This window comes from Canis lupus, chromosome 3 (assembly GCF_003254725.2).
Source record: "Canis lupus dingo isolate Sandy chromosome 3, ASM325472v2, whole genome shotgun sequence".
Lineage (NCBI taxonomy): Eukaryota > Metazoa > Chordata > Mammalia > Carnivora > Canidae > Canis > Canis lupus.
In genome coordinates, this window is record NC_064245.1 from 60,561,436 (window position 1) to 60,570,904 (window position 9,469).

Here is a 9,469-nt window from a genome sequence, read left to right on the forward strand (position 1 = left end):
GACTTCATTGTTTCCAGACTCACCTCCTTGCACTGCACAGCGCGGGGCTTTCTCATCAGCTTGCAAAAACCGCTTCGGAGGAAACCGTAAGAGACCACAAATGCCTTTGCCGAAGCGATGATTGTTCCCTGGATTTAGAAATCCAAGCCCTCCGCACATTTCATCCCTCATTATGAGAAAGTTTTATTTTATTCCCGGAGGTAACGCGCAAGTCGGCTGGATCCAGAAACAGCCGAGGGCTTTGCAGGAAGCAGCCCGGGGCTTTCAAGCTGGCCACCATCGCCCAAGAGCCGGGTGATTGTTTCCCGCAGGGGAACCACACCTTGTGCCTCAGTTTCCCCACTGGTAAAGAGGGTGCACTGCTTCCTAGACCTGTGGTGGAGATGAATGTTGCCCGGTGGGATGAGGGTGTTCTGGAATCAGAAGCTGTCGCGACTGTCTTTCTGATTGCAGAGTTCGTAATGGCTTGGCACAGCCTCCTGATGCTCCTATCGAGGACCTGCAGACCAGAGAGGCTCGATGACTTTCCCAAAGTCACACAGCCAGTTCCTTCTGAAGCCAGAAATAGAAGTCAGAGCTTTTCTCGAAAGTAACACTTTGGAATGTGTGCGTGGCTGCCCAGAGCCCAGGACTGGGGGCTCTTGCCCAGCTTTTCAAAGTGCTGTCCCCGAACCAGCAGCAAGGGCGTCACCCAGGAGCTTATCGCAAACGCCACGCCAATCCACCGCCCCAGACCTGGCAAATTGGAATCTGCATTTTAACAAGATCTCCGCTGGTTCTAGCGCTCGGAAGAATCTAGCAGTGCTGGCTGATGGCATTTCATCAGACTCTGATGGCCTGAGTATCAGAGCCCTTGGCAACTCCAAGAAGCCTCCATGTCCCTCTGCCCTCCCGGTGAGGGCTGCTTCTGCTGCAGGATGGCTGGGCAGCCCTGGGAGCACGCAGAAGGAAGTCTTCACGCTGCAGGAGACAGCCTCGGAACCCTCGGCCACATGGGAGTCTTCCCTCTTCTTACTCACCCTACGGTTCCTGCTCAAATCCTCCCCGTGGCTGCTTCTGACCCCCTCTGAATCCGTGCCACCCTCACCACCTATACCGCCAGGCCCGGCCCTTGTGGCAGGTGTGTGGCTGATTTCCCCCATCAGTGTCCACATTGCTTTACCTGCGGGGTGGGGAGAGGGTGTGAGTGAATCCACCCTCTCAGGTGGCCCTTAAGAAATGACTCCAGAGTTAGGGAGCAGACACAGGCCCCCGCAACCCTCAGGTGGGTGACCAGGGTGGGCAGGATGGCTTGTTGTCCAGGGACTTACCGGCTTCCCTACCCACCCCCCACCCCCCCACCCCACCCCCGCTAACATGCCCTGTACCCTCAAATCGCTCAGCTATGATCTTGCTCTGCTTGGGGGGGAATTCACCAGTGAGGTCCCCCAGCTGAGGAAAGATGCAGGGGTGGTCAGATAGGTTTGGGGGCAGCATTAGGACAGGGGGCAGCACTGGACCACAGGGCATCCTGACAGGCAAGTGTGGGTTGGGTGGCCATTCTGGAGGCTCAGGGTGGGGACAGTGGAGAAGATGAAGATGAGATGGAGGGTGCTGCAGGGAGATGACACAGGCAGCCAGAGTGGTGTTGGGGCTGGAACTGGCAGGATGGAGGCAGTGGCAGGAGGAAGAGGGGCCTGGAGGATGCTGAGGTGGACCCCACATGGTTCATCCTGCCTCCCACCCTCTGGACCAGTCTCAAACCTACTCCAACTCCAAGGCCGGGCTGTATGTAGTCTCACCTCCTCCAGGGAACCCTCCCTGACTGCTCCACCATGACCCCAAGAGCTCTCTGACCCCCACTCTCTTCAGGGGTCCTGCTGACCTCGGCACAGCTCCCAGGGGTTCTCAAGTCTTTCCCCCACTGAGGCACATAACACTGGCTGCCCAGGGAAGGAGAGAGGCCATAGTGCCCTGACCAAGAGAGACGACCAGCATCTGACCTGGGCCCACGAGGGACAAGCCACCTGGCCTCTCTAGCCCCGGTCCCCCTCCTGGGGCCTCTGGATGTGTGTGCCAGGGTGCCCGCAGCAGTGCCTGGCCGGCATGGCCAACATGCACCCAGAGCTGGGGCCCCAAGCTCGCTCCAGTGGGGGCTCCAGCAGAGGCTGCACTGACAGGCAGAGGAGAGGACGCGGGGGTGTCCGCCTGCGGGAACTGAATCCAGACGCAGACCTTAAACCCTCATGGGGAAGCGGATCCGGAACAGAACCGTACAACCCCCTGAAGAGAGCACTGGGAAGGGTGATCTGTGATGCCCTGAAGGCTCCATCTGTGAAAGAAGAAACTGGGAAATTGGACCACATTAAAATCACAAACTTCTCTCTGCAAGAGACCTCTTGAAGTGAATGTAAAAAAGAATTCTCAAAAAAAGCCAACATCAGGGGATCCCTGGGTGGCTCAGCGGTTTAGTGCCTGCCTTTGGCCCAGGGCGTGATCCTGGAGTCCCGGGATCGAGTCCCACGTCGGGCTCCCAGCATGGAGCCTGCTTCTCCCTCCTCCTGTGTCTCTGCCTTTCTCTCTCTCTCTCTCTCTCTCTCTCTCTCTCTCTCTCTCTCTATGTCTGTCACGAATAAATAAATAAATCTTAAAAAAAAAAAAAATCCAGGGATCCCTGGGTGGCGCAGCGGTTTGGCACCTGCCTTTGGCCCAGGGCGCGATCCTGGAGACCCGGGATCGAATCCCACGTCGGGCTCCCGATGCATGGAGCCTGCTTCTCCCTCTGCCTGTGTCTCTGCCCCTCTCTCTCTCTCTGTGACTATCATAAATAAAAAAAAATAATTTAAAAAAAATCCAACATCAGAAAACCATCATCCCAGTTGGAAAAGGGACAGAAGACCCGAAGAGACAGCTCACCGGAGAAGGTATGCAGGTGGCAGATGAGTCTGTGAAAGGTGCTCACGGTCACGGGGGGACCGTGAATCCCAGCAATGAGGAGACACCACTGCACACCTGTCAGAACAGCCGGATCCAGGCCCTCGACCACAGCACATGCTGGTGAGGTCACTGAGCCGCAGGGGCTTCCACTCACTGTGCTGGGGACACAGAATCTCCGGTGTGGCCACTTTGGGAAACAGCCTGACAGCTTCCTATAAAACTGAATATACTGGGATCTCTGGGTGGCGCAGCGGTTTGGCGCCTGCCTTTGGCCCAGGGCGCGATCCTGGAGACTCGGGATCGAATCCCACGTCGGGCTCCCGGTGCATGGAGCCTGCTTCTCCCTCTGCCTGTGTCTCAGCCTCTCTCCTCTCTCTGTGTGACTATCATAAATAAATAAATAAATAAAAAAAAATAAATAAAACTGAATATACTCTTCCTATACGATCCAGCAGTGATGCTCCTTGGTATTTATTAAAGGAATTAAAAGCAGGTATGTGCACAAGAACCTGCACAGAAATGTTTACGGCAGCTTTCTTCATTATCACCAAAATCTGGACCATCCAAGACGTCTTTAGCTGGTGATGAAGGAATAAGCTGTGTCCATCTAGATGGTGGATTATTCAGCGTTAAACAGAAACAAACTATCAAGGCACAAAAGGGCCTGGAGGAGCCTCAGGTGCACGTCACAAAGAGGAAGAAGCCAGCCTGCAAGGCTGTGTGCTGTAGGAGTCCCTCTGCAGCACATTCTGGAAAAGACAGAGCAATGATGGGGACAGGAAAGAGACCAGTGGGTGCCAGGGGCTGGGGTTGGGGAGGAGGACCCGGGGGAGCACGAGGGTGTTTAGGGCAGCAAAGGTCCTCTGTGTGATACCACAGGGGTGGACACCTGTCATTCCGCAGTGGTCCAAGCCCACAGAATGCACAGGGACCCCGCACATACACAGCCCGCTTAGTTAATAATAATGTATCAGCATTAGCTCCTCAGTGTATCATATGGATGCAGGGTGTTGACAATCCGGGAACCTATAGGAAGACGGGGAGCAGAGTCAGAGAGGAGCTCTCTGTGCTTTCTGCTTATTCTGTAAACCTAAAACTGCTTTAAAAGTAAATTCTATTAATTAAATTTTTAAAAATCTTCAGCATGAGCTGCCCCAGAACTGCTGCATGAGGAGGCCAGAGGCAATGAAGCTGAGCTGTGTACACACTAGAACACCTACCAGCCCCACTCTGCTCTGCTCAGGGTCAGGTTTGCATGGGGGCCACCCTGTGCCCAGGGAAACCCCTGGAGGAGTCTGGCCTTGCTTGGGGCCCAGGGTGTGGGGGCGGCCTGGTAACCTTGGTGGGTGGGAGGGTAAGTGACACAGGCCACTGGACTCTCTGGACTCTCAGGGGAGGTGAGGTGATGAAGCCCCAGAGACAAGCAAGGGCAGGCTGGGAGGCTTCCAGGAAGAGGGATCTTGTGGCTCTAACTTGAGGGTCAATGAGGAAGCTCCCTTCCTCAGGCCAGTCCCCGGGGCTAACCATACCACCACCTAAGGTGTAGACACCTCCCTCCTTCCCATTCCTCCCCAACCCCTCCCTTAGGACTTGCCCTCCCACTTGCTTCTCCACCTCCCGTCCAAACCCTCCTCACAGCCCACACCTGGGACTGTGGTTCAGCACAATCCCTTCTGTGGCTTCCCATTGCCCTCAAAAGGGCCAGTGCCTGGGCCAGCTTCCAGCCCTAGAGACCAGTCTAACCCTTGTCTCCCCCGGACCCAGTCACAGGAGGAATGTCTAGATAAAGACACAGGGACACCTCAGGTAGGCTGGAACTGGAGGTCAGATCCCACCAATGACTGAGCTGCTCTGAGCATAGGTTGCACTCAAGGAGCCTTCAGGACACAAGCCCTTTTATCCCTGGCAGATAAAAGAGCCCTGCAAGGTGAACAAGTAACCCCCCAACACCCCGCCATATACCCAGTGGTCAGCCCACTTGTGAGCAGAGGGGTCTTGGCAGGAGAAACGCTCCCCAAGCCCTGGCTGGGGGACCTCAGGCCATTTGTGACCATGACCTCTGCCTGCCCCGGGTTGTGGCCAGGTGGGTCCAGCGCCAGCTTTCCGAGTCCTGGGGAGTGGGCAGGGGCAAGGGGGAGGGACAGCACACAGCTGCAGATAGCTGGGCAGCCCTGGGGAGAAGAGGCATCTTTGGAGCACTTGGCCTTGACCCTGGGAGGTGAAGGCCACCCCTGTAGTGGCTGTAGCAGTCCGCTAATCCATTATTGAGCACCTCTGCTGGCCACCAGGCAATTAGCGCCAGGGCCTCCATCCTGACGGCTAATTGTACTAATTGATAGGGTCGGCCACGGTCCTCCCCAGCCCTGCACTTGTCCAGGATAGCTTCACGCCTGGGAGCCCAGCTTCCCAACTCCCTCTCTCTCCTGGCATCTTTTCCTAGGGGCCGCAACCTAGGGACCATTCAGCCAGCCCTCAACTTTGGCCAGGACTCGACTCCAGTCACCCCTCCCTTCCCCTTGCTCTGACACTTGGTCCTCTGTCTACATCTCTATAAGACAGGTGAGTGGACTGGACTCAGAGCAAAGATCAGCATTCAGCAGGCCAGAGAAAAGGTTCTAGGGGTGCAATGGGTGCACCTCTGCCAGCGTCATGACACTTGGATGCAGTTGGGATTAATGAATTATGTGATAGATACATAGGGCTCCAAGACTGGCTCCAAGTGAGGAGTTCAGTAGATTGTCCAGGGGCCATCACAATGATAACCATGATGATGGTTGGTAATGGTGATGGCAGTGATGGTGATCATGGCAATGATGGCAATGATGATGGTGATGATGACAGTGATGGTGGTGATGGGGATGGGGATGGTGATGGTGGTGATGATGATGGTGGTGATGATGGTGGTGGTGAAGGTGGCAGTGATAAAGGTTAAGATGAGGATGATGGTGATGATGGGGTGATGCAGGGGATGAAGATAGTGATGGTGAGGACAATCTCTCTTACCCTGTAGTAAAGGCTACATTGAGTGGTTAATAGCCTTGGCTCTGGACCCAGCTGCTGGGTTGAAATCCTGCCTCTGTCCTGTACTAGCTCTGTGACTTTGAACCTCTTTCTTGTTCTCTCTGTGCCTCTATTTCCCTGACTGTAACCCAGGGACAATGACAGTCCTGACCTCGTGGGCTGGTGTGAGGCTTCAGTGAATCAATACATACACTGCTATGGCATATGGTAGTTGCCCTTATACTTTGTTATCTTAGATATAAGAATCTCCCCAATAACTTCAACAAAATTTAAATAAAGCCTTTGCCTCAAAGGACTTTCTTATGAAAGTACAAGGACAGTACAAAGAACGGGAGAAAATATTTTCAAAGCATGTGTATGTCAAGAGACCCGTATCCAGAAGATCTAAGAGACTCATAATTAAGAATAAAAAGACAAATAACCCAATCAAAACATAATCAAAGGATTTGAATAGGCATTTTTCCAAAGAAGACAAACAAATGGCTGACAAACACATGAAAAGATGCTCAACTTCACTAGTCGTCAGGGAAACGCAAATCAAAAACCACAAGACACCATTTCATCCCCACTAGGTGATAAGAATGAAAAAGACAAGCCATGGGGCGCTGGAAGGCTCAGTCAATGAAGCATGCAACTCTTGATCTCAGGGCCATGAGTTCGAGCCCTGTGTTGGGGGTAGAGATTACTAAAAAACATAAATAGAATTTTTTAAAAAGGCAAATAGTGACACATGTTGGTGAGGACATGGAGGAGCAAGGACCCTCACATACTGTTTTAAATAAAATGGTGCAACTATTTTGGAAAACAGTCGGATACTTCCTCAAAGACATGGAATTGCCATATGACACAGCAATCCAATGCCCAGGTACCTCCCCAAGAGAACTGAAAACATATGTCCACACAAAAGCTTGTGCGTGGGTGTTCCTAGCAGCATTATTCACAGTAGTCAAAAAGTAGAAACAACCATTTATGTCCATAAACAGTGAATGGACAAGCAAAATGGTGCACCTACCTGCCCAAAGAGACTATTATTTGGCCATAAAAAATAATGAAGTACTGACACATGCTTCGCCGTGGGTGCATGAAGCCTGAGAGCATGCTCAGTGGTAGAACCCAGCCGCGAAATCACACAATCTCACCATTCCATTGACAGGAAACTTCCAGAATATGCAAACGCATAGATAGACACAGATTAGTGGCTGCCAAGGTGGGGAGAGGGAGGGCGGAGGAGGGCTGCTGATGAGTGCAGGGTCTCTATCAGGGATGACAAACGTGCTCTAAAATTAGACAGTGGTGACAACTGCCTAAGTCCAAAAACACTAAAAACCACTGAATTTTATGCTTGAAAATGGGAGAATTTTAGGATATATAAATCATACCTCAATAAAACCACTATTTTAAGAAAGAATTCTCCAGGGAATATTCCCAAATGAGACACGAGGGGTCAACGTGATTCTGTGTTGCTGAAGGGCCTCCTTACTCTTGAACCCCAGGCTGGCTGGCTTCCCACTACTCAAGGGTCCTGGGCTGGGCGTTTGCCGGAGTGTTTGCTTCCAGGGTTTTGAAACCACTGACAGATGGGCACAGCAGACGGGGAGGGACGTGCAGAGGGATGTCCTTCTGTGGCTCCAACCCCAGTGAACTTCCCACCCTCTGAATCCTAAGGACCATCCCCTGGGGAAGCAGCAAATCCTGTTTAGCAAAACTTAGCAGAAAAAAAAATTCAGAAAATTCTGTCTGTAGGGTTTTTCTCCCCCCAGCCCCATGTCCACCCCTTCCATCTCTCCTTTAGGAATCCCACATGTCCACAACAGAATAGCTTTCCTCTCCCTCTCTCCTTATCAAACCTATGCTTCTCCCCACGTTTTCTACTCTACCACCCACATCCCGGTCAAGAGCTTCCCTCACTGTCCTCACAGCCCTGGGCCTCCTCTGCCCAGAGCCTTCCTACACTGATTGCGCTGAGGGTCATTCTACAGCCTGTTGACTTTGTCCAGCGTGAGCTCCTTGAGGATGCACATAACATGCTACTCTTCCTGCATCTTCAGAGCCCAGCCCAAGGCCTGATGCTCAGTCAGCCCTCAGTTAGGGGACAGATGAGTGCTTGAGTCTCCCTGTGTAGGTTGGGCACTGCTGAAAAGTGCCTGGCCAAGGGAGTGGGCCAATGCTAAAGTCCAGCTTGATCTCTGCTCACTGCTTGCGGAGCTGAGCAGACCAGAACTCTGTCCAGAGAGCAAGCCTTCTTGTGATTTTCACAAGGGTGCTCTACAGGCTAACTGCCGCCCTGGAGGCAGGGAGACAGGGAAGGAGATAAACGAAAGAATGGAAGGGAATGGGAGCCTTTCTTATTGTACAGAATGAGTATTCACACACATTTGTAAATGTGCTCACTGGAGCGGGCTCCACATTTGAGTGGATGCATGTGTATTAGTCAAAACAGGCTAAGTCACAAAGCAATAACAAACAAAATCGCAGGTGGGTTAACACAATGAAAATTTATTTCCTGCTCATGTTGCATGTCTTCTGGGGGGATGCACTGGATGCAGTCACGCTGGGACAGGGGCTGACGGGAGCTCCACCCTGTTGTGGATGTACCATCCCATATGTGAAGCTTGCTCAGCCCCAGGGAGAGGGAAGAGAGACTGTGCATGGTGCAGGGCCCTTTGCTGTGCATTCCTGGCCACTCTGCATGGGCCCAGACCAGTCACCTTCCTGCCCTGACCGCACCTGGGAGGTGCAAGCCTTCCCCAGGCCTGTGGGGGAGAAAAGTCAAATACTACGGGTGCTGGCTATGGCTACACGAAGTGTGAGCTGACCTGGATGCTCCACTGACCTGCATCTGGGGCTCAAATGGCAGGGGCCTCAGAGCGCCCAGGAGTTCACCTATATGCAGGTTCCCACCCCAAGACCAAGGCAGGAGGTCCAGGTGGGAAGCTGGGTTTAACGAGCTGTGGGGCCAGGGTGCTGGGATCCCCTGTGGACAGTGGTACAATGCACCCTTTCATACCGCCCTATCCACACGCCCCACCCCACGTCGGACATCAGACCCTGCACACAGCTCCCTCTGAGCCTCCGAAGTCCCTTACCCTGTTATATGTAGGCTCACCCTTCAGAATCCATTCAGACGTCACCTCCTACAGACAGGCCTCCCTGATCCTCTGATTGGAAACACCTCTGAGCTCCAGCACATCATGGTTTCAGCTCTTCTCTTCAGCTCATGTTCTGATCAGTGATCACTGCCAGATGCCTGCCATGGGCCAGGTACAGCCAGGGTTCTGCTGTGTGCAAAAGTGACACGAAGCCACAGGATGAGCGTGACTTAGGTCCTACCTCAAAGTGCCAGACCCAGGGCTCTCAATGTGCTGGCAAAATGGGGATTCCCTGCCCTATCTCATCACAATTCAATGGCCCCCTCAAAGGCTCTGAGAAGTGCCACTGAAAGAAAAGGCTGTGGGACGCCTAGCTGGCTCAGTCAGTGGAATGTACAAGTCTTGATCTCAAAGTTGTGAGTTTAAGTCCCATGCTGGGTGTA